This window comes from Mustela erminea, chromosome 13, assembly GCF_009829155.1.
Source record: "Mustela erminea isolate mMusErm1 chromosome 13, mMusErm1.Pri, whole genome shotgun sequence".
Classification (NCBI taxonomy): Eukaryota; Metazoa; Chordata; class Mammalia; order Carnivora; family Mustelidae; genus Mustela; species Mustela erminea.
The window spans coordinates 58,798,310-58,825,288 of record NC_045626.1 but is presented as its reverse complement, the minus strand read 5'-3'; positions in this window follow the sequence as shown (position 1 = coordinate 58,825,288).

Genomic DNA, 26,979 nt, shown 5'->3' with positions numbered 1-26,979 from the left:
ACAACAGGTGTTGGCAAGGATGGAGAAAGAGGAACCCTCATGCACTGTTGATGGGAATGCAAACTGGTACAACCTCTTGGAGGTTCCTCAAAAAGTTAAAAATGGAACTACCTTATGATCTGGTAATCTCCCTACTGGGCATTTACTCCCACAATATCAAAACACTAATTCAAAGGGAACCATGCACCTCTGTGTTTATAGAAGCATTATTTATGATAGCCAAGATATGGAAGCAGCCCAAGTGTCCATCAACTGATGAATGGATAAAGAAGATGTGGTGCAAAAATATTGTTCAGCCATAAAAAAGAATAAAGTCTGTCCATTTGCAACAACATGGATGGAGCTAGAGAATGTAGTGTTAAGCAAAATAAACCAGTCAGAGAAAGACAAATACCATATGATTTCACCCATAGGTGGAATTTAAGAAATAAAACAAAAGAGCAAAAGAAATAAAAAAGGAGAGAGAGACAAAAAGACTCTGTTTAAAAAAGATTTTATTTATGTATTTATTTGTCAGAGAAAGAGAGAGAGAGAGAGAGCACAAGCAGGCAAGGTGGCAGGCAGAGGCAAAGGGAGAAGCAGGCTCCCCGCGGAGCAAGGAGCCTGATGTGGGACTTGATCCCAGGACCCTTGGATCATGACCTGAGCCCAAGGCAGCGGCTTAACTGACTGAGCCACCCAGGAATCACACAAAGATTCTTAACTATAGAGAACAAACTGAGGGTTACCAGCAGGGAGGTAAAGGAGGATGCTTGTTGTGATGAGAACGGGGCGATGTATGGAAGTGCTGAATCTCCATATGGTACACCTGAAACTAATGTAATGCTGTATGTTAACTATATTGGAATTATTAAAAAGAAATAAAAAAATAAGAAAAAAAGAAAAAGATTTCAAAACTGAGGGAAGAAAAACACATTAGAAGAGAGTGACATATAAAAGTAAATAGACAAAAGCCGAAAAAGAGAGAGAGATTTAAATACATTGAGCAATATAACTACTACCTTCAACTTTCTTTATCATAACCCTAAATTTAAAAATTTGGAAGCAGAAAAACCAAAATACAACTGGCTCTAGATGGTGAGAATCATAATACAAATGACAGGATAAATTTAAATGATGATTATAAACAAATTAAACATATATAAAATAAAAATATTTCCTAAGATTTTCTGTGGTGAAGATAATTTACCATAAATAACCCATTATATGACTATGTATCATGATATATCAGATTTATAACTGTTTTTGAATCTAAGAATTCTTTTAACATTTTTTTCATTTAACATTTTTTTTTGACATTCTGCTTGCTATTCCTCAGGTGGAATATTTTCTCCAAATTCAAATTAATTAAATTCAATGTAATAGGGGCACCTGGGTGGCTCAGTGGGTTAAGCCTCTGCCTTCGGCTCAGGTCATGATCTCAGGGTCCTGGGATCGAGTCCCGCATTGGGCTCTCTGCTCAGCAGGGAGCCTGCTTTCCTCTCTTTCTCTCTCTGCCTGCCTCTCTACTGTGATCTCTCTCTGTCAAATAAATAAATAAAATCTTAAAAAAAAAATTCAATGTAATAACTACAAAGACAAAAAACTTCACTTCATTTGAAAGTGCTTCACTGACATGTGACAACAGAATATAAATTTATGTAAAATTTGAATTATGGAAGTGCCACTCATGACTCCATTGAAAGGAAGACAAGAAAATAAATTTCACAAGTAGGTATATAATAATTTATTAATTACATGGATCTTTATTTGTTTTATTCTCCCGAACATCACCAGCCATCAACATTCCACTTGGGCATATGCAATAATAAATAAATTCAGTTATCTTTGATATTGTGCCACCCTTCACTCTATACATATTTTTCAATTTAGATAAAATTACTTGAATAACACAACTTGCTAAAAGCAGATTCTAGAAGAAGTAAAAAACCAGAATAATATTATTTTTAGTAAAGAACTCGAATTTGTAATTAAACACATTCCCCAAATCTCCAGCCCAGAAGAATTTGCTGGCAGATTCTTCTTACCAATCATACATAAACTTTTCCAGAAAATGAAAAAGAAGGCCCTATTTCCCAGCTCACGGTATGAGTCCAGGATCACTAAAAACAAAACCTGGCCAAGGACACACCAGTTCAGACCAGTGACCATCATAAGCAGAGATGCAAAGCGCTACATAGTGTTAGTGAATATTTTACATCATATATACTTTCTGGAGTGTCGTACGCTTTGACACGTACAGTGACTACCAGCAATATGTAAAAATGATCATCTATCAGAAACAAGCTGTGTTTATTCTATGAAGCATGGTTGGTTTAACATTGGAAAATGAACTTGTGTAATTCACTACATCCCCAGAAGAAAAGGAGAAAAAGTCACGATCACATCGGTAGATGTGTGAAACATGTTTGATAAAGTTCCTTGCCAGTTCATGAGAAAAAAATAATAGCTCTTTGACAAGTCAGGAATGGGAAGGTGAAGGTAGTTAATGCCGGTGTCTCACACATGTTCCGACCTTGACTCGCGCTCTGGCTTTTTTGTAGCCCCTGGTGGATGGGGAGAGGAAGGATAAACTTCAGAGATTCCTCGCCCTTCTGACCAGGGTACCTCTGAAGTATGCTTTACACTGACCTCCAAATATCCCCAGAGCCCTGAGCTCTGGTTGCCCCCTGGGGTTCACTAGTTGATCCTGCCCCCACCCCCATAACCCCAGGGTTGATCTCTGTGCCTCTCTTTCCTCTACAAGATTCTGCTCCATTGCCTCCAGCCAGCCTGTCCTCCCCAGATTCTGGCTCTGCCTGCCCTGCTCTGGATCAGACCCAGGGGGTCTCCACTCTGGTGCTCTCCCTGTGCTGTGGCTTGGGCTGTGACCTGGGGTGGTCATGGAGCTCACCTCATTGTTGCCCTTTGTGGAAATAAATGAAGACCACCCAAATGAGAGCAAGCAAGCTCCCCGCTTGGAGGCTGCTGGCTTGGAAAGCTGCGGGTGGGCTAATCAGAATTGGGACATACTGTCTGACTGCTTAGGGATACAAATTCCCCTTTCTCCAGTTGTTCCTAAATTGGAGATAGAGGCAAAAATCTACCAGTCGTTAATCAGATCCTGGCTATTTGGGGACGACTGTCACAGGGTCACTGTTTGACTTTCTGAAAGGTTGCTTTAGATGGAATCTCACTTCCCGGACTGGGTGTGGCAGAGGGCTGGTCACCCGCCTGGGTTAGGTGCCACTGGTTATGGTCAGACTGCCATTTTTACATGTCGTCTGTTTGTATATTTCACCTCTCACCTCTCGGTCTGAACACTGTCATTTCAAAGGTTTTCCTCAGTGTTTTAGATTTTTTTGGTGGAGTGTAAATCCTGCCCTGCTACCCTATCTTGGCTAGAAGTCTCAACCTTCCCAGAGTGAGTTTTTGGGTTAATCAGCATTTCTGAAGTGCTTGTTTTTTGTTTTTTGGTTTTTTGTTTGTTTGTTTGTTTGTTTTCTGTCCATCTCTCTCTCTCACTTCCTCAGCCCCTTGACTTAGACCTTTGTATCCCCTTTTACTCCCGTCTGTCCCTAGTCCTGGGCAGTCAGACCCTGAAATCTCTGGTCGGGATCCTGTCCTAAACTGAAAGACAACACTTTGTTGTCCCTATTTCCTGAGCCACTCGCTGGGAACTTAGCACCAGACTGTTCCGGCCTTTGCCTGAACCCTGGGACTCTGATCCTTCCCTGAACCGTAGCAGGATTCCCAATGCCTTGCTTGGGCTCATCTGGTATCAGTCCATGCCAGCTCTGCATCAGAAAAATGCACCCCAACTCTTTGTCTCGGTAAGCAGAGCTCTGTCCAGCGTTGGGCACCCCCCTCCCTATTTTGTATTCCTAATGGTCTAGAATGGCTTGCTTCCAGATGCACTCCTTTTAAGGCCATTTAATTGACCAGAATTTCTGAAGCACCTGAAAACATCACATAGGAAATCTCAGCCTTTTTGTTTTTCCACATGAGGCTCTTCAGCTTGTGCATTTTCTCCTTCCTGTTGGTTCAGCCAGCCCTGCCCCAGATGGAAGTTTGGGGAAAATGATTTTCAGAGTATAGAAAAGTGGCTTATTTCCCTTGTATACTATCATGTGTTGGCTGTGGTCATTAGATTGTTTCTTTTTTTAATTTTAAAGATTTTTATTTATTTACTTGATAGAGATCACAAGTAGGCAGAGAGGCAGGCAGATAGAGAGAGAGGAGGAAGCAGGCTCCCTGCTGAGCAGAGAGCCTGATGCGGGGTTCCATCCCAGGACCCTGGGATCATGACCTGAGCCGAAGGCAGAGGCTTCAACCCACCGAGCCACCCAGACGCCCCGGTCATTAGATTCTTAAAGAGGTTTACTTAGGTCTTTAGTGAAGATATATATATTTACACACATATGCATACACACCCAGAGAAAAGTGTACAATTCATTGAATTTTCACTAATTGAACACACTTGTGTAGCCAACGCCCAGATTAAGAAAGACAACACTGAAACTGCATTTCATTTGTATTTTGCTTGTCCCTCTCTGCTGTTAGGCTGACGGCGGGCTCAGTGAGGACAGGACTGCCTCCCTGTTGCTCATTTTTGTGTCTCGAGGTTACAGCCGAATGCCTGACCCGTCCGTATGAAGGGTATTAAATCCCTTTTTTGACTGATACTGATGAGACGGGACCATGCTCTTATTGGAAAGAACTTGAATCACATCTGTAAAAAATGAAATTCCTTTCTCTTTGGCTGTTACTAATAGGTTTCTCCCATGTGTGTTAATACACAACAGAGCTCAGAAAAATCACTGTAATTGAAAGTAAATTCCAAAACAAAACAAACTCGCTCCCTCCATTGTCTCTATGAACAAAGCTGTCACGGCCCCTCCCACTCTGGCGACCGCTGGCAACCGAACGGGGGTATCGTCAGGATCGTCAGGATCGTGTGAATAGCTAGCTGTGTGTATTTGTGAGGGCAAATGTGTTTGGGGAAGAAAATGCACTGAGGTTGGCAAAATCCATTATTGTCTCGCAAGGCGAGTAATGATAAGAATCTCATTCCACTCCTTTTGGATGAGAAGGTGAGTCTTGCGGCCGCTGTAGGGAAAAGTGGGGAGAGATTTGAGCTCAGACTAACTCAGGACGGAGTTTTATCCACAGTGAACGTGCCTTGTCTTCACCAAGCCAGGTGCTCCTCATTTTGTATTTATCTTTGAGAGACAGAAAGGTGGAGAAACCTGTGGCCTTGGTTTGTTCCTCTGCACACCTGGAAAAATGGGTGGCTGTATTATCCCAAAGTGCTGGACACTTACCAAGATAATCAGGGCTGGAAGCAGGTGAATTTTCTGTTTACTTCAGAGAAGAATGATGGGAAATGGCCGAACAAGGGGATCCTGAGCACCTTTGCAGAGGTGAACGGACACCAGGAAGTAACACAACTTGCCAGCCACCATCTTGTCATGGGTCCTACGACCGCTGCATTTTTCCCTTTCATGAAGGCTGTCTTTGTTCACACTCTTGGGAGGAAGAACCAAGTTAGAACCTTGTTTATCTTGTGAAGAAAAGGCGGAAAGCCTGGTGTAGGTGAGAAAAAGCAGCAATCCTGGATTAACTAGAGACATGGGATGGAGGGCCTCCAATGGGCCACCCCACTAGATGCAGGGGGGTAGGGGGGAGGCGAGGTGGGGAGTGGGTGGGAGAAAATGCATTGTGGTGTGAGCAGGAGTTGCGCTATGTGTGAATTGTTCCAAATCTTTTAAGCCTCCTGCCAGGACATTGAAATCCTTTGGCTCGTTGTGGAATTTGGATCTGGGACAATTTGCTCTAAAGGGGGTTTGGCATCCATAAGTCATTATTATTAATAAACACTTGGTGAATGCCAACCATATGCCTAATGCTGAAATAAAGCTCTTTTTTTTTTTTTTTTTTTTTCCTCTAAGGTTAAGTTACCAAGTAGAGGGGAATGTTGCTCGACTCCTTGTTATCCCAGAAGAGGCAATTTCTTCATACTCCTGAACCTACACTTAGGTCTTTGAACCCCTGGGTGCATTTTCCTAGGGTCTTTTCTCTTTTAAGAAAACATTCCAGAACATCGTAAGTGGTGACTTTAAACTCTTCACCCCTTTCATTATCAAAAGAATGGATTTCAGAGAAGGAATGTAAGTGTCTTCTGACATAGCCTTCAGTCCAACCTGCTCTTATAGGATGACTCACTTCATAGTGGCTGGGTTTTAATGCTATGTGGCATTGAGTGGGGCTGCTTCTAAATGACTGATCTTGAATTACATGGATGGATCTTTAAAAATATATACTAGACTGGGATATGTTTATTTTTAGTGGGTTTTTCCCCATAATGTCTATCTGCATGTTTCCCTGCTCTACCCTTGATCACATCTGGGAAGCAAGGAAGGGTGGGCTTCTCTAAGGAGAACATGCAAAAGACATTTGAAAACTTTCCCTTCCTTCATTTCCAGCATTGACTTCTGTTTAGGAGAATTGGCACCCAAACAAGCTACTTTGACTCTTTTTATTTTTTAAGCAATAAATGGATCTTTTAAATGACAGTGATCCCCACCTAAAGAAGGTGGGGTAAGGGACCAGAAGGAGAATGAAAGTAGAACATCAAAAAAAAAAAAAAAAAAAGAGATGGAGAAGCAACACCTTATGGAGTCGCCATGATGATTTTCATCTCAGAATTTCTAAGTGACTTATCAGATTTACAGAATAAGGAGACTACAGGAAATCTGACTTTTTTTTTTAAAAGAAGAGTTCCCATATATGTCTATAGTGTTCTGGGGACCCTGGCCACAAGATACTTCCACTTCTCTGACTGCCTCTAACATGCCAGTCCTATAACTGTACACTGTACCGATTGTCTCTTCTTAATATAATTTGAGAAATCCAGCTCAGAGCTAACCATCACCATTACCACCACCACCATCACCACCACTATCATAACCAACACCAGCACCAACACCACCATCGCTGCTACCACCAGCACCAGCACCACCACCATCATCACCAGCACTACCACCATCACTACCACTGTCACCACCACCACCATCACCACCACCGTCACTACCACCATCATCATCACTACCACCATTACTACTACCAACACCACCATCACCACCACCACCACCAATATTCTTCCTGGCTATCCCTTCAATGTGCTTGAAAGTTTACCATGGAAGAATCACTCATTTATTCATTCATCTGTTTAATGGGTTCTTACTCTGGGCTTAGTATGTGCTGGAGCAGAATGATGCAGCCTCCCAAGATCCTGGTCAACATCCCTTAAGAGCTCATTCTGCTGTTTCTTGAAGAACCAAGATGCAGGCAGCTATCCCAGATGCGTCCATTATTTCATGTCACTTCCCTACTTAGAATTCTTCATGGCTTCCCTCATTGTAAGTGAAGACCAAAATCTATTCATCATAGCCCTTTGTGATATTCCTGTGTCCTCTCGATTCATGCCCTGGGACCAGCCTCGTCCTTGCTCTCTGTACTCCAGCTCCCCCAGAGTCCTGTATTCTCTATGGCTTTAGGATCTTCAACCTTGCTGGCTCCCTAACTAAAACAGCTTCTGCTTGTCCCAACATACCCGCTTTACCTAGTTAATTGCCATTTATTCTTAAGACCTCAGCTCAGACGTCTCTTCCTCAGGAAACTTCCCAGATCAGACAAGCAGACTGAGAGATTAAGAGGTCACACAGCTAACTAAATAAATGACAAGGTGGGAGTCCAATTCATGTCTGCCCAGTGACAATGCTTATGCTCTCAAACACCACCTGTATTGTTTAACAGCTGCGAATGTCGGTTTTCTCATTTTGCAGCAAAGCAATCATTTTCTAAGTATCTCTGCCATAAGAGCTCGCCTCTCACAGGATTCTCTCCCTGCTCTGTCACCCATTTGCCATTGTCAGATTAACCCCTGGGCTCAGTGAACACGAGAGATAAATGCTTCCTAGGGTTCAGTAGGGTGAGATTAGAAATTGGTCAAATTCACCATTTCCACATTAGGAGTGGTTAGCCTTTATTGTACCCCCAAAGGACCCCAAAACTGGTGAATTTCAAACAACAGCTATTCTGGATTTCTCACAGTGGTGTGGGTTGTCTGGGTGGCGTCTCAGCTTCGTGGGGCTCTATTTAGCTGGAGGGTTGATGAGCTGGAAGACCCAAGGTGACCCCACTCCCATGCCTGGCTCTCAGGACTGGCTCCAGGATGGGGTGCCTCTGCTGTCATCCCCTGAAGGGGCCACCCTCTCAGCCTGCTGGAGTTGGGGGAGGGGATAGAAACTTCAGGATTTCTTGAGGCCCAGCCCAGGGGGGCTCCTAATAATCACATCCACTACATCTTATTGACCGGGACCCTCACAAGGCAAACCAAATTCAAGAAAACAGAGAAACAGGTACTCCTTCTTGAAGGGGAGGCCAAAGTCTCACCACAAAGGAGCACCAGAGAAATTGTCGTGAACACCTGTGGAAAAAAATACATAACCAGTGATGGTCTATGAGGCAGGGACTGAAAATAGGATTCACAAAACATTTGCCACTGATATTAAAAAAGCCGCATGAAACTATCCACATGTACTATCATCATAGCAGAGTTTAGAAGCAAAGAAACCACACATGGACTGAAGCACAAAATGAAAGACTAAAAAAATAGGAGACAGAAGGTTGGAGCGGGGCCTCGTAGGCGCTCCCAGGACCCACAGCACCGGGCAGTGGTTCAAGGCAGAGGCGGCTTTGACACCTCCCCTCAGAGACTGCCTCAGGGGATGGCACCCTTGCAGGTGTGGGTCACCTTCCTCCTCTTCCTGGTGGACCTGCTGGGGTTCCAGAAGGCTGGGCTGGTTCTCCACACCTTTCCTGGATTTACCACTTCCTGCCCGGTCCTTTCTCACCTTTCCGGTTTTCTTCCATCACCTTCCTTATAATAGCCATCAACTCTGAAGCCTGGTGGGTTGTTGTGGTTGCAATTTTGCTCTCCTCTCTCATAGAACTACCCCCCTACCCCCCCCTACCCCCATCCCCTCTATGCTTACTTCGGCAGCGGGGGCTCAAGCCATGAGCCACAAGCCTGAGGGAATGCCCAGGGGCCAGTGCCCACGGTGTCCCCCAGGCCTCTCCAGGGTCCTCTCACCTCCTGGAGGCTCTGTGAGGAGACCCAGCTGAGAGGAGAGGACCCTGGAGCCCAAGTACCAAGACTGGAGAGGAGCCTGGGAGTGGGGAAGTGGTGTTCACACTTAGCCAGGAGTGGCTTCTTCCTTGGATGGAAACCCAGACCTCAGTTTAAATACAAGGGCTACTAATGCCTGTTACTGCTCTCTGGGATGGATTGTTCTTTAATGAAGTGAAGACTTTCTTCAGGGCCTCTGGACACGTCTTATGCTCTCTTTGTGGAATCTTCGGGCTTTAGAGCTAAAAACGTGCTAGCCATCACCGTGCTCTCACAGGGACCCACCCAACGGTCCTGGGTGCCAGAAGGCTCTGCCCTTAACCAGAAGGTTTTGCTGACTCTAGGGCATTTCTCTTCTTTTGAGAATGCCTCTGTTAGCTTTAATTCTTCCGCAAATTTGATATTCTGGTCTGTTATAAATCTGATTGCTTTAATGAAATAGTAATGTTTTTAGGTTTCCATCAAATAATGATTTTCCAGGGAGAATATCCGACATATTCTTTTGTGTCTTCATGCGTCCCAAGCTTGAGTTTCCGGGACTGAGGACTACAGATAAAGCAGCATTTCTTGTTCCATGGGTAAGGGACTGAGGCCCCAAAGTTGAGTGATCATCCTCGGTCATGGAGTGAGCCGGCAACACCAGGCTGGCCGAACCCACTGAGCTGATCCCTGCCTGGGCGTTCTCCCCTCCTGGACATTTGTGCGGGGGGTTCCCGCTCAGCCCTGGATGGGGGCTTGGTTGGAGAGAAAGGAGATGAGAGGTAATATCTTCCAGATGTGAAAAAGATGATGTTACTTCTGCAATTTAATTGCTTATAATAATGAAAGGGTTGAGAGAAGCAGGGAGTAATTAAAGATTTTGAGTCAAGCAGAAGTTCAGGTTTAGCGAGTTAATGACATTGGCAGGCACAGAGGACAGGGAACTCCAAAGCCACAACCACCTACTCTTTTTGAGAAGAATGCGGCTATGGTGACTGTATTTTATAAACCAAAAATACGGCCTGACAAAGGAATCAAAAACATGCTTTAAAAAAACACCACTTTTGACTTAGGAATTTATTTTTTATAAGCCCTAACAAAGAAATAAAAAGAAATCTATAGACTTGTACATTTTAAATGGCCTTTGAAAAAGAATAAAGCACCTATAATTGGGACTCTCTCAGAAAATCTGCCTTATAAATATGCCTCAAGAGAGAGGAATTTTTTTTTTCTTTTTGGTGTGCTGTAGACATGAGTTTGTGGGGTTGAGATGTTTTCATTTTGCTACATACCTACTCCCTCTATCAAATCCCTGAGCTCCCATGGGTCAATTCTCAGGTCCGTAAAATAGCTACGGACCTATAAAGTTTTGAAATTCTATGAGTCTATACCTGCCTCCGGCATTTCCTTTCAAATGCGCCTTTCATATTTTATTTTAAAAATCACTCTTGTGGTTGGTAGAAGAGGAGCTCAAGGAAAATGCTTGTGTGACTCATGTGTGCTATGGCAGGCTATGGCGGGTAAGAGAACGACGTGGTGAGGACAGGGCCACGGTCTCTTCTGTTCATGCCTGGATTCTCAGCAGCTAGACAGGGGATGGTGACGGGTAGGAGTGCAATGGCTACTGAGTGAATGGATGGATGGATGGATGGATGGATGGATGGATGGATAGATCCATATTTATTGTTACTAGGTTTATTAATTCAGGGAATGGCTTTTTTCCAGAAGGACCCATATATTTTCACTAAAATGCTTTGTGAAGTTTCAATCTGAAGCCAACTAATCACCCTTTACCAACTCACGTTTGTGTAATAGACTGGTACAAACTGATACTTATTTAATGTTAGGTGATGCAAACAAAAAGAGGATTTTGTGCTGTGGAATCTCGGTGTGTAGCTAACTGCAATGGTTTAGCAGTTTTATTAATGCATAAATTACACACCATTAAGTTCACCCAATTTATGTGTACAATTCAATGGTTTTAAATAATTTTACAGTGTGGCTCAATCATTATAATAATTTGAGAACATTTTTACCTGTTAGCACACTTCCTATCCCCTTGCACTTTACCTCCCCATTCCTCAACCACTAATCTGTTTTCTTTCTCTATAATTTGCCTTATCTGCACATTTCATATAAAGTGAAATTGAAAAAAATTATTGTAGCATCATCCTAATTATGACATAACCAATCTATCCCCATAGATGTGCAAAGGCATATTCCCATATATCTTCAAATTAAAGGAAGCACACCTAAATATGAAAACTGATTGCCTTCAGCTACACTTCTCTTTATTCTCCAACTTTCTACAATGTGTTAATTCTCTATCAAAAGTAGAGTGTTTTTTTTTAAATTTAGAAGTTCCTAGTGCACTTAAGTCATATTGATGATGCTATAAAATGATGATAGAGGGAAACTACAATCTTTATTTTTATGAATTAATGAAGTATTAGAGTTAGGTTGAAATATTTTTACTTGTTTCCATGTTCAACTTTAGTAGCTTTGCCTCTTGGTCTGTATTTTCCCAATCCTTTATCATAAATTTTATCTCAGCTTATATACGATGTTGTTTGAAGACGCTTTTACTCCTTCCTGGAATGAGACCCAATAGAAACGTATAGGTAAACAACATAAAAGAGGATGACTTTATTTTTTTTTTAAGATTTTATTTATTTATTTGACAGAGAGAGATCACAGGTAGGCAGAGAGGCAGGCAGAGAGAGAGAGAGGAGGAAGCAGACTCCCCGCTGAGCAGAGAGCCCGATGCGGGACTCGATCCCAGGACCCTGAGATCATGACCTGAGCCGAAGGCAGCGGCTTAACCCACTGAGCCACCCAGGCGCCCAAAGAGGATGACTTTAATACAGATGCATTAGCTAAAGGTGGATGGGGGGAGGGAATCATTAGAAGTTGAAACGCATAGTTAAATACATCAGTGTCCTCTCCAGATAAGTTAAAAAGGAGAAATGTTGACTGATCTGGGTTCTCTCTAGTATCATTTCTAGTTCCCTTCAGGGGTTCCTAATATGCAAAGAAAGTTTTCAAATTGGGGAATTAGGTAAACTTTATCAGAATTATGTATGGTGTCTATTAAAAATGTGAGACTTACTGAAGCAAAATCTCTTGAGGCCATGTCTAAGAATGTATCTTCCTTCCCCTGGGTGCTTCAAGTGTACACAGAAAGCTCTAACTCCAGAATGGAGGCAATGGTGAGAGCTTTACCACCTGAAAAACACATGACCCCACTAATAGCCTCCCCTGTAGTGGGACCCTTCTTTTCTGGGGAGGACAAGGGTTGACCAGATGACTGCCAAGCTGCCGTCAAAATACTCCAGAAACATTTGCCCAGAGGGCTGCCCTCTGTCCTCAGCCAGGGCCCCAGCATTACCCAACCATGAGCTCAATTCCAAAGATCTGGAGTCCTCGGGTCCTGAAATTTTTATTAATAGACAGACAGCATTCATGTGTAAAAACTTGGTGCCCTTACTCTAAGCCTGCAAACTTACTTTACTGCACTTTCCCTAAGCCTGGCTATTCTAAAGCTGGGTTTGCTTTCTCCCCAAGGTTTATTTTTCCACAATGGCCTTCCTCTGTACCAGCTTGGCTCTTCCCCGGGTCATTCGGGGGCCTTTCTGCACACAGATGAGGTCTCACCAGGAGTATAGTTTCAAGGGCTTAACTTGTCTCCAGCTTGGTCTTGAAGAGAAATATTTTATCCCCAGGTGCAAATGCAGAAAACAGGTAAACATAAGCTGTTTGCAAATGTGAGAGATGTGAGCATGGGCATTCGTTGAAATATGGGTTTATTTCAACATAAGTCTTCTTGTAATATCAGTGTCAAAAGGGAAAATAACTTGAACTGGAATCGATCATTTGCTAACATCTACCCTGCTTCTAGGTTCAGGCATCCAGAAAAAACAAAACAAAACAAAACAAAACAAAAAACAATTGCTTCTTTATCGAGAGAAAGAAATCTGAAGGCACTCTCAGATCGCAAGTTCGTCAGTGAGCTGTGTGTGCATGTGTGTATGTGTGTGAGAGAGAGGTGTGTAATTCCAAAGATTCTTTTCCTGCCCCTGCTTTCCACAGCCCATCAACAACTTAGACTATCAACAGCGTTTTCTTTCTTTTTTCATAGGAAAAAAACCCCCAGAATTTCTTCTGCTTGAATTATGCAAAACAAAGAAGCTTCAGGATGATTCTTCCCTATGAGACTCTCCCATCATGAGATGTCAAAACACTTCTCCTCTTCAAATGGACCATTGTGTTCTGGGGAGCAGTAAAGGCAGGCACTTGAATGTGTGTAAGTGGATGTGTGAGTGTGTGTGTATGGGGGGGGGGGTATTTGTGCATATAAGAGTGTGGGAGTTTGTGTGATGTGTGAGTGCTGAGTTTACCCAGTCATGTGCCTGGTGCCCAGAGATTAGGGTCCCCCAGCCCCGCCCACCGCAGCTGGAGCTAAGAAGGGTCTGACCACAGAGGTGTCTGGAGCCCTGCCCAAGCCCTGCCCCATCACTGAAGGTCTCAATGTCACTGTCACCTCCAGGTACACGTACTCCTGCCCGAGACTAAACAACACTGGTGACCTCAGGTGCCCCAACTGTTCATTCCAGGGAGAAGCTGCCTGTTCCTATGAGATTTAGCTATCCCCCACTGCTGTTGATAAAACTTGAGAGAGGGAAAAGTCCTCATGTTCACAGGCGAGTTTAACGAAGGAAATGTTCTTCATTTAAGTGTTTTATACTTTTTCAAAATTTTCGGGCCTGCCATCACGGTTAGATGTAACACAGGTGGTATCTAACATAGACAAAAGGATACAGTGTATTTCTCTCATTCTTAAATACACCCCTGAACATTCTGGCATCCCTGAATTCAGGATGCAAACATTTTATCAACGGCATATTATAGTTTAACTGGAAGCAGGTTTTCGTCATCTTCAAGGCAAAAATATTAGCCTGTGATGGCTATCATTCCTCATGGGGCAGGAAATAGTCACAAGCCTGACAGAATCACCCACACCGCTGTTCTCTGTCTGGAAAAGCCGGTGCCCCCAAGGAGCACACATCCCATCTGTAAAAATCTTGCTCCAGGGGCGCCTGGGTGGCTCAATGGGTTAAAGCCTCTGCCTTCAGCTCAGGTTATGATCTCGGTGGTGTCCTGGGATTGAGCCGCTAATCCCCTAATCGGGGGTCTCTGCTCAGCGGGGAGCCTGCTTCCCTCCTCTCTCTCTGCCTGCCTCTCTACCTACTTGTGATCTCTGTCTGTCAAATAAATAAATAAATAAAATCTTAAAAAAAAAAAGATCACTTTATTAAAAAAAAAATCTTGCTCTAGGCCCACGGCCCCCCTAGCCCCCCCAGTGCAAACATTTCCCCATTCCTCCTCTCTATAGAGCACCCATGGCCTTGGGGGAGCGCGGGCCGTAAGGAAAGAATTTAATGAATTCACACACTACACTGGGGGAGAACAGAGGGGCTTGGGGGAGTTTACTCCCAAGTGTTTCGCAGTTATTACCATTTTTAAAGAGTCAGGAGTGGGCAGCAATGAGCAGAGAGTGAGCAGAGGGCCCGAAGAGTGGGCTTGCTGGGGACGAGATTTGGTGGGACTCTGAGGGGGTTGCGTCTCTGGTGCCGGGTGCTCAGCGGGGTCCTGCCATCTCTGTCCACTGGCCATGTGTACAGAGCAAGCCCGGAAACCTGCTCCGGGGTTGCCCTTAACCAAACACCTGAACAAGCAGACAATCCCTCTTCTCACCTGAGGCCAAGGCCAGGGTCCAAAGGGCAGAGCTGAGGCCTGGAGAGCCTGAGCCAGGTCCATCCTGGCTTTCAGACCCCTCCCTGTGGCCAGGCTCCCTCTGCACTCACCATTTCAGCCACCGCTTTCTCTTCCTGGAAATAATCCACCCTCCCTCCTTGGAATTCTTTTTGCCACAGCGGGGCTAGTGGCCAACTCCTTCTCTAAAGCCCCCTTGTCCAGGCCCCTGCGGATGCACACAGACAGCGATTGAATGGTGCCCGGCCCGCTGGGCCCTGGCCCTGGCAGCCTGGTTGGAGGAGGAGGTCAGGCTCCCGCGAAATCCCCAGTGATGTGGTCTCTGCAGCCCCAGGGAAGCTGCCACAGCTGGTAATGAGGGTAAGAGGAGGGAAATTGCCGCTCCCCAGCGGTCCCTCCGAGAGCTACTGTCTCCCTGTCTTTCCCTCACCATGTCCTCCCCCATCCCAAACATTTTCTTTTTCCGAGAACCAGGTTGAACGGGTTCATTTTTGCATTCATTTTTCTCCCTGATGGACTGCAAGCTTCAATGACAAGCGGCCCTTTTTTGTAGAACTCGCTGCTCCAGAAAGACCGCAGGCGCACAAGGCCCTCAAGATCCCTCCTGCCTTCCTTACCTGGGAGTTCTTGGGGGCGGGGGCATCTGCAGCCCTGCCTGCCTCCCCTTTTCACTGGGGAGTCCCCCTGGCCAGCTCGTCCACCCCTCTTCTCCCCAGATCCTCCCCGCGGCCCCTGTGCTTACTGTTACTTGACAGTTTTACCTTCCTTATTTACTCTGCCACTAACATGCAGGTCTCACCAGGGCTGGGATTTATTTCTGGCTGTGCCACCCAGCACTGCATCAGCCGTGCCTGTGAGAGAGATTGAAGTGCTCCAAAATGTTCCTGGCTAAATAAGAAATGGGAAGACTTCTACCTACGGCCATCAGTTGCTGTGGAAGCTCTTGTGTTCATTTTTATCTCCTGGGTCTATTGCTTTGAAAATGATCCACTTACTCATCCCTCGCTCTCAATTAGCATGCATTTATTGAACACTTGTTACACTTGCTGGGCTGGGCTGTGTGGGGCCCGATCCTGGCTCTGGGGTTCCAGGCTCCGGGGAGGCAGCAATGGAACCAGAAGGTTCCCACCCATGGGTGCCGGGTTCTGGTCCAAAGAGAGGCATGTGAGACCATGCAGGGATAGAGACATGACTTAGGTCTCCCAAAACAATTGCAGGTGAGGGAGAAGGTATCCTGTGTTGGACTATATTCTGGCAGAGGCCAAGGCTCAACTGAGAAGCATGCCGTTGGGGTCATTCAGCAGGAAAAGGTGAGAGCAAGGATGGGGGTATGAAGCTGCTGTGGGAGGCACAGAGAGGGAACCTTTAGGGCTGGCTCACTTCCAGGAGGAATGCCCATGCAAGGGCTGGGGCCATGCAGGAAAGGTACAGAACCTGACTCCACAGACTTATGGGGACAGCTGAGGGTGTAATCATGGCCTCTGCTGAGGCAGAAGATAGAGTGGAGGCATCTGGGAGGAGAGATAACCAGTTCTGTGTGGCCAGGCACATTGGCGATGTCCATGAGCCCCCACGTGGGGGTGTGCTGGCTCCTGGGAATGCAGGGCTGGTTCAAGAGAAGGGTCTGGACCAGTACGAGGAGTTTAGGACTTTGAACATACGAATGGCAGCTGAAGCCAAGGGGATTAGGTGAGAGACACATTGGGGACAGTGGGTGTCCTGGGTTCCCAGGGTAAGTGAGGGCTGGGGGAAGGAGGGGACCAGCCAGGCCTGTGTAGGGGAGAGAAAGGGAAGGGCAGCTCCAGAGGGGCCAGGGTGGGGTCCTGGAAATGCAGAGAAAGAAGAGATTTAGGACAACACATCAGACAAGGAGGTTCTGAAGTATCTTCCCTTGGCGGTGACTCGGGCTCAGGCACCTCCTGCAGCCCGCATCCGGGTCCCTCTGGTTTGGGATAACTCTGCATGTTCCCTCTATAGGACTGACCCCCAATTGCTGCCGGGAAGCCCCTTGTCCTGTATCAGTGTGGAAGCTAGGGACTGACGTGACCCCCGGGTTGCCCGAGGCTTAAGGACAGAGGTCCTCAACGGTGGTGGGCACCTCATTCCAGACCTTATCTCTGAGCTCTGTTGCCACACCCAAGGTGTGGACAGAGGCGACCCTCAGAAATCCCAGGACACGAGGAAGGCAGATGTTCAGTGGCCTTAGGGCTGCCTCACCCTGCCTTCCTGGGCCTTCTGGGTCTTTCCAAATAACCTGGCACAGTTCTGTTGCAGCCTGTGAGCGAAGGGCCCAGACTTCCTGGCCGATGGGGCTGATTTGCTTGGCATTTTCTTTATTATTTCTTTGCCTTCATTCCCATCTGAGGACTGGCAGCCGGGATGGGCTTCCTCACAAGGTGGACCGGGTCATGTCCTCCTCACCGGGTCACCAGAGGTGCCATCTCAGCCACCCCGTAAAGCAGCAAAGGAGAAGAGCCTTGGCTCCAGGTCACGGGACAATGGCCAGTTCCAGGGCTGCTGAGCTGGAAAAAAAAGAAAAACTAAACTAAACTAAACTAAACTAAACTAAAAAAAAACCCAACTTTGTTTCCAGTCAGACCCTTTGTACTTCACTTGATTCTCTACACAGTAAGTCTACGGCCAGGCCTTCTCTAAGGCTCCTCTAGGGACAGGCAGACTGGTTTTGCCCCACGACAGATCCTGAGCCGAGAAGGGCACTGCCCGGAGGAGGGTTCTGCTGCTCCCCAAGGGGATCCCATCGGTCACAGCTGTCTGGCCGCTCGATGGGCCCCTTCACTCTTCCCCCGCCAGAGCCTCCTGCGCAGACACAGGCCAAGGACAGGGCACCTAGAAATACAGTGAGGAACGAGGAACTTCTCAACCAAGGAAGAGAGATGAGACGGTCTGTCGTGTGGCGGGACCGTGTCAGCTCGTGGAGTGAGCAGCAGCTTCCTGTCACAGCCCTGCTCTCGAGTCTGCCGTCCGCCACCTCTGTGTGGCTCCAGGACCCCGGCATGTGACGGAACTCTTGAGTATCTGAATCTGAGAAGGGCTTTCAGGGGTGTTGTGGGGGGCCAGAGTCCGGGCCTATGAAGTGCTTGAGTTCTAGTATGTGCATGGTACGCTTTGCTCTGTCAGTCATTGATTGTCACCGTGGGAATCCACACGCGCCCCATACATTGAGAGCACGGCAGCGTCCAAGTGGGATGACAGATGCCTGTCCAGGCGCCAGCCCCTTACGCATGTCCTCGTACTTCTCCCTCAGCACACACCTCCTCTTTCTCTCCTGCTCCTCCATCCCTGGCCTTTCCTTGCGGACCCCCACCCGGCTGTGTCCATGGACTTTGGTGTTAACCTATTCGAGGGCTGACTCTGCGCTCCAGCTTGTCTGACCCCCACCTTACTCGTCCGACGTGGGTCCTGGCACATGAGGAATGGCCGTGCCATTGACAGCCTGGGCAGCAGGGAAGAGGAGACATGGTGTGGGCTGGGAATGCTTCCTAAACATCCGTGCAGTGACCTGAGCTCTTCAAATCATTAAACAGAAAAATTGAACAGGGGGTTGAAAATGGCCTGTAGGGAGAGCCGACTGCATGTCAGGGAACATGCCTCATATCGGTCCTACTAGCTCCGCTTTACAAATGTGGATTTTTTTTTTTTTAAGATTTTATTTATTTGACAGAGAGAGACAGCAAGAGAGGGAATACAAGCAGGGTGAGTGGCAGAGGGAAAGGGAGAAGCAGCTCCCCGCCGAGCAAGGAGCCCGATGCGGGGCTCGATCCCAGGACTCTGAGATCGTGACCTGAGCTGAAGGCAGACATTTAACAATGGAGCCACCCAGGTGCCCCTACAAATGTGGATATTGAAGGCAGGAGAGAATTCATATTTTGCTCAGGAGACAAAGCCAGGATTCAGACCCAGTTCAGACTAAGAGTCTGTGATTTCCTGTTGCCCCATATTGCTTTTTGAGAAATAACCATACATAACCAGAAAGAAGCCCACCTGCAGGATGTTATCAGTCCTGAAGTCCAACTTTCCATCACCTCCCATTTCCTGCTGCGACCATGAGTCCAACAGTCACCTGCAGAGGAAAGATGTTGAGTGGGAGAAAGAAGCAAGAATCTCCTAAAGGTGTAGCAGCATCAGTGGACTTGAACTCTACTTTTTTTTTTTAATTACCTGTGCCAGCTTAGGACCAGAGGTAAATGGTGGGAAATAGCCCTATAGGAAAAATGAGCTTACAACTTATCTGTCCACAAGTTCAGTAAAACACAAGTTTCCATGGACTACACACTTCAGAGGAAAGTCACGGCGCAGGAACTCAAAGGGGAGACCTGTCTTACAGATCCTGCTGGGGCAAGCAGACCATCAGCCTCTTTCTTTGCATCTTCACTCGATACTTACCTAATCCAGGCCTGGGTGAGTTCTTGCCTGGGTTCGGGTGGGATAATTACCTGACTAACCACCACAGGGTCTCCACCCGCCCACAGGGCCCTTACCGAACCGGTGAGCCGTGGGTAAAACCCCTACTTTCCCTCCTTGGATTTTGGCCTTCCTTCCAGGAGCTCCCTGTTGACCTTGTGACCCCACCGGGGAGAACCAAACAGAAATATCTGATCCAAGGATGCTGGGAGTTAAGGACATATTTTAGAGTGAGGAGAACCCTTTTTGCTATCCTTCCAGTCCTACTGATTATAATTACACAATTCACCCGTATGTATGGCCGATTCTTTCCCTAAAAGATATCCAAGAAGGAAATCTTCGCCCTCCAAATATTATCTTTAAGAAGCTGTTCTGAGTCATGCTACCTTTATCTTCCCCGTTACAGCACTCTGTTCATTTATCACACTTTTCATTTATCACACTTTACACACAAATATGTATCAGATTGTTGGGTGTTTTGTTGGTCTACTCTTTAAGCTGTTCGCTTCATTCTATTCCGTTCTGTGCTCTGGAGTCTGCCTGGGACCTCACAGTTGGAATGTCGTGAGCTGAGATATCCAGTTTGAAAGAAACAGGGCTTTGGGGTGATAGATATGGCAAGAAGAAATCCAAAACTTTGTCTCTAAATTCATGCCTTTTTCATCAGTCTACATATTCACAAAACAAAACAAAATCCTCCGCCTAGGAAGGATAGAGCTACGTGAGCCTTGGGGCAGCTGTGCCTTTCCTGAGGTCTCCCCGTTAGAGCTCCAAGACCTCTGGAAGTAGGTCGTGTGATCTTCCCACTGGGCACGAGCCAGGCTGAGCAGAGGGCCGTGGCATTCAGCCCTGGTGGTTCCCTCTGAAGATTCTTCAAACCCAGATTCACAGAGGGGTTTGGAGGGGCAGCTCGTCCTGTTCTTTCCTCCTAAAAGGTGCTGTCTCTCATGTGTTATATGGAGACTTCAGCTTTTATTTATTTATTTTTTTAAACATTTTATTTTTAAGTAAACTCCACACCCAGCCAACATGGGGCTCGAACTTACAACCTCGAGATCAAGAGTCACACACTCCACCAACTGAGCCAGCCAGGCACCCCTCAGATTTTTTTTTTTAATCTAATAAAAATAATTTTTCTAGATTAACACTGAAATCAAAACAGACTTAAAAAAATTTCTCACAGAGCAAAAATATTCAGCCTGCATAGCTCCACAGCTTGAGAAACACAGAGGGTTTGGGTAAACGTGTTCTTTCCACCAAGTGTGTTTTCTTTCTCTCTCTGGGGAAACAATGCTTTAATTGTCATCGAAGTAGAATTTCCTAGCAAATGACATCACTGTGGTTGGTACCTGAAGCGATTTTAAATTTTAACGGTGGTCTATACGTTTGAATATATGGTAGCAGGTCATTTTTCTGGATCACATAAACAGGTGTTAAAATGCAACCCTGTATCTCAAAAACTAATTAGCTTTTATCTTGAGCCCCCATCCTGCCCAATGCTAGAAACTTAAGTCAGGCTGCCTCCAGGGTTTAGCACGGATTAACACTGTAAGGACACTCCATATCATTTAGCATTTGTGGATATTTAAGTTTGTGGATATTTAATATTGCAAAATAGGTTTAAGTCAGCTCTAGGGATGCAAAGGAATTGTTTTCCCTCTGAAGAGGGTCTGTATGTTATTCCCATTTAAGCACTGTGTTATTTCCACACTTTAGCAGGACTGGAGAGCCCTGACGTTGGAAATGCTTTGTTCTTAGAGTCTCAGGCCTATTTTTGATCAGTATTTTGAAGCCACTAAAAGACAATCCCCTGGGAGTTTGGGCTGGAGGGCCTTGCAAAGTCTCCGAGCCCTGTGGACACCCACATTCTCACCCTCTGGATTGGCGACACGTCCATGAGCACGTACGTGCGTGGTGGTGTGGTGTGGGCCAACAAGAAAGCACCTGGCGGGTCCCCTGGGCACAGAGCTCACAAGCCAGCACCCAGGGCGTAGAGGCCAAAGTGGGGACTTTTTACTAGGTCACAGGAGAGGACACTCAAGGACAAAGTGTCCTCTCTCTAACTGGTTCCCACACCACATCTGGCTTTTCTTGTTGCCAGACTGGAAGGGTTGATTTGCTCAAATGAATGTGTTCTGGAATTTGGGAACAGTTTCCAGTTGTTCATAGCCCCGGAGAAAACCTTTTAACACTTCTGTGCCCCTCTCTGTGAAGCTCTTGTTTTTAGGTCTATGTTTGTACGTTGCTGTCACTATGTTTTTATTCATTTTATTTGTGGCTACTCCTCTTTTCTTTTTTTTGAGGTAGTCAGCTCCTTAAAGACCGGTCTCATTTTGCTCTGTTTAATTGTTAACAAACTTCGTATCTCAAGAGTTAAATGTTGGCTTGATATACTATTAAAAACAAACAACTCATTTCTTAGGGGGGAAAATCATTAAAACCTTCAAAATATTAAAAATTTGGACCTTCACAAAACTCCCGAGAAATAACAATTTGATCATTCACACAAGTAGTTCAAGGGATAGGGAGGATCTGTTCCCATCAAACAGGCAGATTGCTGGGAGACTGCCCATTCTCTGTATTTTTCTGGGGCTGTATGTGAAGAGGACCCCAGAGTTGACCATTACTGTCATGCTACTTATCGTCCATATTGATCTACTACCAAGGCTTAGATAATAAAATTAACTTAGAAAATGAGACATTTTCATGGAAATAACAGAACCCTCTGTTACTGGGTCGTATTAGTGAAATTTTTGACCTTCAAGTATATTTCAAGTATTTCTCATGGAATTCTACGGGTTACAAATATGGCTCCTCCCCCACCCCCACCCCCCGCAGATGTAGGTCGATATCTCACCAAGCAAATTAGAGCCAGCTTTAATGTTGCATAAGCTAACACCAAGGACAAAGAAACCCAAGGGAGCCATGTTCAAGTGCTATCATTCTTCTCAAAAAATATGCTTTGAGCTCTTAACATAGACCTGTATTTTTTTTTCACAGAGCATTTTTTTTTAAAGATTTTATTTATTTGTTTGGTGAGGAGGGGATAGGGACAAACTCCACACTGTGTGCTGAGTGCAGAGCCCAGGGGGGGCTTGATCTCAGGACCCCGAGATCAGGTCCTGAGAAGAAACCAAGGGTCAGAGGCTTAATTGAACACACCCTCTGCCCAGAGTGCTTCTAAGATAGAATATAACATGGAGTTTATCAAGAAGCAGATAATCAGGGCACCTAGGTGGCTCAGACGGTTGTGTGTCAGCCTTCAGCTCCGGTCATGATCCCAGGGTCCTGGGATGGAGCCCCACATCAGGCTCTCTGCTTGGCGGGGAGCCTGCTTCCCCCTCTGCCTGCTGCTCTCCAGGCTTGTGCTCTCCTTCTCTCTCACTCCTGTCCTATCTCGAATAAATAAATAAATAAATAAATAAATAAATAAATAAAAGCAAGCTTTAAAAAGAGAAGCGGATAATCTAGGGGAGCTACAACTGTGTTTTTTAAAAGTGGGTTACAAGGAAAGAAATGTGCAAAGTAAGTTCTACACAAGAGGTAACATCAAGATGTTTCTGGAAAGGGAACAAGGAGGAAGGATGCCTGGGAGGGGAGGGGAGGGGGGAGGGAGGATGAGAACTGCGAGTGTCGCACACACAGCAGCCACAACCCCGGGCGGAGCGTGCATGGACCAAGGCATGAGCTGGGAAAGTCGTTACTGAGGAAGTTGCCCCAGCCGCGGTCCAGGCTTCAGGGCAGCACCCCATCCAGAAAGTGCTCCGAAAATGTGACACAGCAGCGGCTCTCCTCCTCGAGGGCAGGGATTTTTGAGCTCCTGCTGTATGTGCAGCTCTCGGTTGTACACTTGGTGGGAAATACAAAGAAATTTAAACAAGGTCTCGAATCTCCAAGTGCTTGGGCTGAAGTCAAAGGAGCGATCCTAGGACCAGGGCTGGCATTATGCGAAGGACTGTCACTGGGGCAGCCTCTCCCCCACCCCACTGCTCCGTGAGCTGCAGCCACCTGGGGGCTGGTCCTCAGGCTGGCAGCCGTAGACGCAGCAGCTGACGGCAAAAAGCAGAGTGTCCATGGGGAACTCCCACTGACCTGCCTCTGGAGAGGTGCTGTGTGGCCCAGACCAGCAACGTTGGAATTTAGTGCAAGGAAGAATTCTCCGTGGATTGGACTGTCATCTCTCTGGGGCGCACCTTCCAAGGAGCCTGTGTGAGAGAGAGTCGGGGGTCAGAAGGTTGCTTGGTGATGGCAGGTTTAAAGAAAGGAGAAAGAGACGGTCTTGAAGCTTACTGTCACCAGTTGATGGAGGAGTTGGGTGAAACTCTACAGCTGTTGGTCAAACAGCTGAGGTCAGCTCGTGTCCTGCAGAGACAGACTGCCTCTCCCGTCCCCAAGCTGGGCCACCAGGGCCAACTTGCCTCTCCATCACCCCTATTTTTCCCACCTCACTGGCTCATCCGATAAGAGAGTCTTTCTTTAGATTGTCCCATTTGTTGGTTAATTAAACTAGAATCCACCTGCCAGCTACATTGGTCTTGGGGATATCTTTTCCTCTGCTTAAGTATTGGTATGATTATTTCCAGGTTCTTGGCAAGGCAGGGGCTGGGGGACACCTCACTGGGGTATTCTAATCATTCGTGTACTTTTACGACCCAGTCGAGTCAATCATGTCTACGGAAACATCACTTACACTCCGGATGTCTGTAGAGACAGTGGCTCTCCTGCACGTCCATTATCTCACAAATTCTCAAAAAAAGTTTGTAGATGGTAGAAACCAGCCCTTGTCTCTAACCTACCACGTGTCACGTGTCACGCTCTCCAGCTGCTTTGCATTTTTCCCTCGGTTCCTTGCCCAGTTCTGTAATGTCGATATGATTTTGTTTATTTACCTTTGAGAAAACGGGAGCGATGGAAGTTGCCACGGCTCAGCCGGTGGTAAAAGCCTAAATTAAAGTAAGTTAAAACATCCCACACTCCTAACTCTATGTGCAGGGGTTTCTAGCTACTTTCCTGAGAACATAATGGATCAACCCCGACAACGCAGGAACAGGCTGGTGAGCACCAACGTCTGACCCTGAGCGAGGGAGACCCGAACCCTAGAAGGCTGGGAGCATGCACGGGAAAGGAAAACCAGGAAACAGAGGTCAGCAGAGAGACTTGGATGAGAAAAATTATGAATGTTGATGACTGGCAGGTTCATACTCCTAGTATATCCCTTTTCCAAATGAGCATCTAGAAGCTGGTGAAATGGAAGTGCTGGTTTTGGATGGAGGACGGGGTGGCCAGTTTGTGGGCTTTCTCCAACGAGTAACATTGGTCAAACCCGAAACATATGGTCAAACCCGAAACCCATCTTCATTTAAGTTAGACAAGAATAAACTGATTTGTTTGTTTGCTTATTTATTTTACCATTATTAAATTTCAGAGAATAAAACGTATTCAGCATGCATTAGCCCTCCTGTGTTTCTTTGAGCCCCATGTGACTTGTCGTTGGCCGGTGGTCGCAGGTTTCCAAGGTTGGCATGCAGACGTTAGTGGCCGGAAGAGGCCCAGGGGAGAGCAGCTGGCTTTCCTGGGGCAGGCCGGCTCTGGGGGCTGTCACCCAGTGCACAGACCCCGCCCCCCGGGGGACCAGCCTCCAGTATTGCCACTTGGCAGGTGTTGCCTGATCTGCTGGGAATCTAATGAGAAATGGGGAGACTCTGGGAAGCCTTTCAACTCTATCCTGGGTTTGCAAGGACGGCTGATAGGAGGCGAGGGTGACCCTGTAGACAGTTAAAGAGATGAAAGCAAGCCTTTCGGATTAACTAAGATTTAGGAAATAAAAGGATTAGAGGGACACAAAAGCTAGATTTACGGGGTTTATTTAGCCCAGGGGCAGTGTGGCATACCAGGATGTGGGCCTTCCAGAAAGAGATAAAAGGGGCTAACTCGGGAGGTCGCAGGGCAGCAAAGATGAGCAGGGTTCCCCCAAAAGCCCGCTAAATCTTCTGATAATTGAAAAATGGGCCAGAAAGGGATAGTGCCCAGTACTAATTCTAACTCCTCCACCAGGCAGTAAGAAGAGATACAATGACCGGCCATCGCATGGAGGGAGGGTCAGGGCTCAAATGAGCTTAGGAAGCAGAAAGTTCATCTTCTGACAAAGTCTTAGTCACAGATTGTTTCTATCTTTGGCAACAAAGCAAAGTCTGACATCAGGGGGTAGGGGATTTAATATCATTTGCAGGTAACAAAAATCCCAAAGATGTCCTCTTTGCTCAGTATTTGTCTTCTCCCAAATTGTCAGACCAGAAATCCTGAACACTAGACGGGGCAAAAGTGTGTCTGGTCTAACCAGCTTTGTAAGGTGGGGTGTCCCCTCCAGCACCCAGATGGATGGCCCTCCGTGCCAGGCAGGGACCATACTACCCAGAGGCAGAACAGTGTGCGTTAGAGGCAAGCTGCTTCTCGTTTTTAATGGTTCTTCCTCGCACGATACCTAAATCTATTGGTCCTTGTTCTGCAAGATGGAGAACTTTAGAACAAGTCCGCCTTCCTGTTTACACAACTGCCATCCAAACATCTGAAAAGAGCTGGTACGATGCCCTTAAATATTTTTTTCCCCTTGCTAAACTTCTTACCTCCCCTTTGGTAATTATTATATTTGATTTCTGGTTCTTTGGGGGACACTGAAAAGAAGGGGGGTGTTCTTCCGAGCTTCCTTCTACACTGCTCCCCAAGCCGTGCCTAGAAGCACTCGTGAGGTTTATTTCCCTGATCATTTGTCTTCCAATTCCTGCACCCCTGTGTTCAATAAACATAGCCCATGAAGCTAGCCTCATCCAAGTTTTCTCCTCCCAGTCTGAGGCTATCAAAACAGATACTAGACAGCTATCTTAAGAGCTATAATGAATGCATGTTACCGCATCTGAACTTGGTATTCATATTTACGGAGCACCTGTTAGGTGTCTGGTGCCCACTGAGCACTAAGAGTAGGTAACTAATAGGTAATTAACACATGGTCACGGCCCCTGGAGGAGCTCACAGTTTAGGAGCAGATGTGGACACTTAAGTAATCGTACTTAAATGTGATATAAGCTACAAGAGAAGTAAGTTCCAGGGATCAGAGTGCGGGGTATCTGGCTGTTCTGCAGATAAACAAGGAGAAAAGAACTTTCTCAGGAGGTGGAACTATACATACAGGGTTATGAAGGCAGGTAGGAATTTGGCACACTCACAAATAAGTAGCAAAGTTGAGAGGCTTTCGGTCCCGAGTGGACTGGTGTGTTGAAAAGCAGAGATACGGGAAGAGGGGTAGGGAGGGAGAAGGGGGGCAGAGGAAGGCAGAGGGGAGGGGAAGAGGGGAGAGGGAGGAGGAGAGGGAGAGGGAGGAGAAGAGGGAGGGGGAGGAGGAGGGGGAGGGAGGGAGAGAGTGGGAGGAGGAGGGAGAGTGAGTTAGAGAGAGGGAGAGGGAGGGAGAGGATGAGGGGAGGTCGGAAAAGTAGGGGAGGGAGAGGAGAGGGGAAGAAGAGGGGGAGGGGGGACACAAAGGGAGGGGGAAGGGAAGGCAGAGGGGGGGGAGAGAGGTGGATGGGGGAGGAGGAAGAGGAGGAGGAAGAGGAGGAGGAGGGAGGGAGAGAGAAGGAGAGAAA